This window comes from Acyrthosiphon pisum, chromosome X, assembly GCF_005508785.2.
Source record: "Acyrthosiphon pisum isolate AL4f chromosome X, pea_aphid_22Mar2018_4r6ur, whole genome shotgun sequence".
Taxonomy (NCBI): Eukaryota; Metazoa; Arthropoda; class Insecta; order Hemiptera; family Aphididae; genus Acyrthosiphon; species Acyrthosiphon pisum.
Genome location: NC_042493.1, coordinates 39,826,454 through 39,832,971, shown reverse-complemented (window position 1 = coordinate 39,832,971; position 6,518 = coordinate 39,826,454).

Below are 6,518 nucleotides of genomic sequence, written 5' to 3'. Positions count from 1 at the left end.
AACCATCCTGCCATTATAATAAACCTGATTAATGAATATTATACTATACCTACTGTGTTGTTCGAGACAACAAAAACATAAATATATTTTTAAAAAAAAATGAAGTTTTGGTTTTATTATTTATTTATTGCGATATACTCTTAATTTATACAGTTCAGTCATTGTATACAAACGTATAGCAATGATTTACATTGGGATAAGCAAGTTGCTCAATTAGTGGTAACTGGTTACAACTTAATTAGTCATATTCAAATTGTTCATCTAGTTACAAGACACTTTGACCATTTGTAACAGGTTCACTTACAGTAAGTATCTGGTTTTTTCTAGGTATATTATGATTTATAAAAGAAAAAAAAATGTCGTAATTTATTATTATGCATATAAGTTTTCACTTTTTGGTTATGTCATTATATTTTTGTACAAATATTTATTTTCAAAAGCTAGGCCATCAACGTTTATTATTACTTGCATAGCTTTGTTTTCTCATTTAATATTACACATATATTATATATCAGGTTATCCTCAACTTATCCTGTTGCTAAATTGGAGTAGGTATTGAGGCTTCTCTAATTTATTTTTGTATGATGAAGCACTTCACTATATATTTTAAAGGGTTGGCCAAATGAGAAAGTCTTGTTAGACAATTTTTAACTATAGTGGCGGTGCGTTTTTCTACCATATACGCTTCGTATACTTTATCGTGCATTAAATCTGAAATTAAGCCCATAATAAAGGCCATCACATCGCCACTCCACAAAAATGTTCTCTTTTTTCATTTTCCAATATTATGTGATATATGAAGTCCTTTGCTTTTCCTATTTTACTCAATTTTTTTACTCTAAAAATTATCTTCAAATCATCTGCATTCATTTTTTAGAGTTCTCTGAGCCTGTAATTAACAATAATCGTATCTGATACATATAACAAAAATCTACAGCAGCATAATTAAATAAAAATTAGAAAACAAACGGAACAAAAATGAAAATCTTGACGAGACATTTGTGAAACGTTCAAACGTGCGTGTGCGTGTTATACTATAATCTAAGTGTGTCATATTTCTCAGATACATTTGTAGATTCAAGTTATTTAATTATTTATGCTGATTTCTTCAAGAAAATTATGACACAACTAAATATTTGTTTGTATCGAGGGTTTATTAAAATTATGTATGACCTAGTTAAGTTATAAATAAGGCTAAAAAATGTAGGAGTTGCATATTTTTCTATAATATGCTCTAGATTATAGCTGATCAAGCTAGAAAAATCCATTTTATACAATAACAAGTTTAAAAATGGTTAAACTTGGATGAGTCATACGTGTAAGGTTATATCATACTTGAGAGTATGTTAACTTTTAATTTATAAGAGTTGAATCTCGTTTTGGTATTGTGTTCTGCGATGGATGTATAATTGACAATGGTTTTAATATTGATAATAGTCTGAAGCCTAGGCAATACATTTAAACGGGAAGGTAGGACTAGACGTTAATTCTTTGAAAAGTAAAGCTGCACTTCTTTTCCCCGATTTATGCAGTTTAGAGGTTACAGCGTATGTCAATTCTGGAGAGGTAAAACTTTTTACAACATTTGATATTTTTTTATTCTTTCTGTGCACATTTCAAATTTTTTTTTCAGACGACCAACAGTCTTATCATTCATTTGAGATGGAAGAGTTGGTAAAATGAATTCCTTTTTAAGCCACTCAGAATTTTTTTTAGTAAAAAATGTAATTTTCCTGTACATTGGGACCATTTTCGGTGAAGACTAATAGTAAAAGTGTGTACTAAATTCAAAACTAGGCTTTCAAATTCTGAGCTCCATTCATATTCATTGTATTTTTCACGGATTTTTTTCAGTAGAAAATTTCTAGGTTCAACACTCAGAGGCTTCATTACACCTTCTCCTCGTAAAAAATTAAACAAATCATCGTTGGTTAAATTTTTTGGTTTTTCACCGCTACTACAGCCTGCTGAAAATGGGATTATAATGAACACATAGGCAGAGCAAATTTATTAAAATCAATTATGTAGCTTGTATATATTATAAATAATATAATATTGAGATGCAATTTTTTGTAATTTTATAGTTATTGAACTATTTACTAACGAATTATATATTATATCATGAAAAACACAATTTTATAAATTTGAATTTTTTAACTTAATTAATAGATGTGTATATAAATGTGTTTTAAGTGTACTCACCTTCATACATACATTCCATTCTATATAAAAATGCAAAAAGAATAATTTGAAAAATTAAAATGTGCTTACCATAACAGCTTAAAGCAAAATGAAATAAATACTCATGGTGGTAGAAAATACTGTTAAAATTTTATACATTTTGAGCTTTTTATAGACATCAATAATATTTATGGCTTTAATTTTATCAAATCAATTAATTAATGGGTACATATAGGTAGTATATAACATAAATATGCCATTTAGATAGCATTTTATCATACTTTTTTAATTGGGTTTTATGTAAACTAAATTTACTTTTCATACCACTGTGCGTCGCTATCCGCACAACGGGGGGTTACCGAACCATCTCGGCCGACGCGTCGTCACTGCTCGCGTCAATGGTGCCAGCGGATCTCGTAGCCAACGAGAGGGCCAGGATGTGGCAGCGCCTCGACGACCAGGATGACAAGACGCCTAAAAGCGGCATGAAGAAGGAGGAGAGAGCCATCAGCATCAGAGCGTGCCAAGCCAGATGGGACCGGTCAGCAGCCGGTCCGGACGCCGTCGGACTCACCGGCTGCTGCCCGACATCGCACGTTGGCTGGCGAAGCCCACGATGAGCCTCACCTACCGGCTGACCCAGGCTCTGTCTGCGCACGGCTGTTTCCGCAGCTACCTGCTGAGGTTCAACCGTGCCGTAGACAGTTACTGCACCTACTGTATGAACCCTGACGACACGGCGGAGCACACCGCTCTTCGCGTGACCCTGGTGGGAGGACGAACGAGCTATCCTGTCCAGGATTCTCCGACGCCCACCAGATCCCGGGGACGTGCAGGAAATCCTGTGCCGCCCTCGGCCCGACGACCTACCCGACGAACCGACAGCCCGGTGTAGGATCGTAGAACAGGCCACGACCAATAGACGGGAGTTCATGGTGATGGTGGAAACAATCATGAGCACAAAAGAAGCGGACGAACGGGAGGAGCAGGTGCACGAGTGCACGACTGACGTCAGCGCACGATGAAGAACGGCTCGTAGACACTATTCGATTTCACAACAGCGATACGTCGGAGGTGTCACCGACCACCGTTCTTCATCCCCCACCATGACACCACGAGAGGGATCTAGACCATACCGGAAGTCGAGGACTTCCGACTAAGGACCAGAACGAGACTACAAGGGCGGCGGACTCCGGTAGGCTCCGGAAAACTACGAAAAACCATCCATGACTATTGCAAAAATTTGTTAATGTCATGTTAAAGGGGGGGTAAGTCGGGGCATTGTCCCCTCACGTATGTATAAATATTTGTTTTTTTTCAAATAAACGATGGCGGCGTCGCGGATGCATTGCGAAAGCAGTTGGTTCAAACATGAAAAAAAAAAGAAAGGATAGTACAATAAATATATAAGATAAAGTTAGAACTGTTAAAATATAGGTACAATTTGTAAACATTTTAAATATATTAAATATATATATATTTTTTAAATCAGATATTATTCTAAAGTAGGTAACTCATTAAATATATTTTAATATTTATATTGATATTTTTCAAACATAGTTTAACCTATATTATAAGTAATAAAGCGAATGTAAGCATTGAAAGTAATAGTGTAAGCATTGCACTATAAAAACCAGAAAGCATAGGTAATACAATAAATATATAAGACATGATTAGGTAGATTACATTATATGGTCATAAATATTTAAAGATGTTAATAATATTTTCATGTATTTCCATAATGTTTTCATGCCATATGATTATCATGTTTATAATATTTTTATCAACAAATTATCATATTTTATTTTATTCGAATGAATATATTTTTATTATAAAATGATTATAGATTATAGATAGAACACGTACATTAATCATTATTTAATTTTTTTTTAAAGTTTTTTACTACTTTATATGGTTAAAAATATTTTACAATATGGCAAATTTTCAATTTGACAATTACTGCCAAGTTTTAAGTAAAACAGTCTCTGAAATATTTTTGATAACCAAACTGGAATACAGTCATGAATCATATAGTTACTTCATGTGATGAATGGATTCAGAAATATTCTCTAGAAACCAAAATAAATTGGATTGTCAAATGTACCTATACAAATAAACAGAGATATTTGTATTGCAAAGACTATTCGTGTCAACACTCTTCAAGAAATAAAACTCTATTGAATTTAAGTAATAGTAACAGAACCCGACTAAGAAATAGGAATTGCAATGCTATCATTAAAATAATTGTAAAGAAAGATACTACCGATACAAGAAAAAAAGAAAAATATATAAGACATGTTTTACCTATGGGGGCATGTGCTATGTGCTTTCTAGTTTGTATAATGCAATGCTTACACTGTTACTTTCCATGCTTACATTCACTTTATTACCAATTATATAATCTTAATGTTAGGTAAGTTAGGTTTGGCAAATATAAATATAAATATAAAAATATATATTTTAATGAGTTACTTTAGAATAATGTCTGATTTAAAAAAAAAAAAACAATATTTGTTCACACATCTTTCATTAGGTAGGTAGGTATATTTTAACAGTAATTTGATTGCCGAACATATATTTTTATTTCCTTCTTTAGTTGTATTTATGTGCCTATAACTAATAACTAGTATATAATTATTTTAGTAGGTAATCGAGTTACCTAATGTTATTTTAATTATTCGTAACTAGCAATCGTTTGAAATAAATAAATTCAAACAAAATACATTTTTGTTGAATTATTAGGTTTATTATTAAATTAATAGTTAACTTTTATTTTTGCTAATAAATATTAGGAAATATAATTTAATACACAATTTAATTTTATAATTTATAGAATTATTTTTTAGAAGGGTACATGACACAAAATTTAGTCATAATTTATAAATTAAAAACAATGATTATTTGCTATATTGTTTTGTAATTTACTAAACTGATATTGTTAAGAATATAATTATGGTTTCGACATCACTGTATTTATCCTAATCATTTATTATCATGATGATACGATCAAACGCTTAGTTTAAAAATATTAAATAATATAAATTATAAAAATCAATAAAGAATTCAAATAAAGGCCATGTAGATGTTAAGGTATTAGATGGCAGAGATTTTTATGATTGGAAGTCAGAAAGCTCTTTGTATAAACTAAACAAACAAATTAATCCCCAATGTTGAATAGTATAGTTCATATAACGGCCGAAAGAGGACTGAAATACTTGTTATACAAATGTACATATGATGAGTGTACTCCGTACCAAATGCTTGACTTCTTAAAACTAACTGTACACGAAAAAGATATTGAAAAACCTCAACAAAATAATGAATTAAGGGGTATTCAACCGGAAAAAAACAAAGTATTATAAAAACACTAGTCCCGCTTATGCCTAAGAGTAGACAAAAATTTTGGTTTGATATTCCTACATCAGATACAGTGAATGATTTATATGAAGAACCTGAAAATTTGAAATTGCTAAAGTAATGTGATATATAATATTGTGATAGGAGCCAATATTATTACCATAAATTTAAATTTTGTTTCGTTTTATATTTAACAGTTAAGTTTATACTAATAAATATTTATTTTGTTATTTAAGATTTCATTTATTTTAATTGTTTTTGGTGATGTACACCTAAAAGGTATTGTTTTATTTTGTTTTTTAAATATTTAATAGGCGAAAATAAAAGTCTAATTATTTTGTAATAATTTTTTTTATAATAAAAAAAATTAAAATTATTTGTTTGATAAAATTGGAATACACATTTTATTACATACAAACTATGTTGTATGATTTTTTTTTTTTTTTTTTTATTCGTGTCAGGCGCATAGTGTAACAGTAATAATAATAATGATATAAGTTGTATAGCATAAAATAAACAAATAAATAAATAAAATTAACTTTAAAATAAACATTTCACAATATTAATAAATAAGGTAAAATAAAAAAGTACGTTAATGGTGGATTTATATTATTTCTGCCCAGATGCGGGCTACGTTAATTCCTTGGCTTGTGCCTTTGTGAATGTCTTCTTGGGTGCAGGTTTGGGAGCAAGCTGTGCATGTGATAATGTGTTGCATTGTCTGTACTCCTCCACATATGCACAAGGTGTCTGTTCTATCTAGCAGTCCCCATTTTATTAAATTGTCTTTCGTTCGTCCAATTCCTGTCCTAAGTCTGTTTAGTGTTCGCCAAACCGGCCATGTTTCATTATGACCAGATGGGAGCGACTCGTTCGGCACCCAGCTGGAGGTACTGCTTATCTCATTTCTCCATCTGGTCGTTCTTTCTACTTCAGGATGTGTTGATGAGATGGCTTTTGTATGGTTCATGAAACTCTTC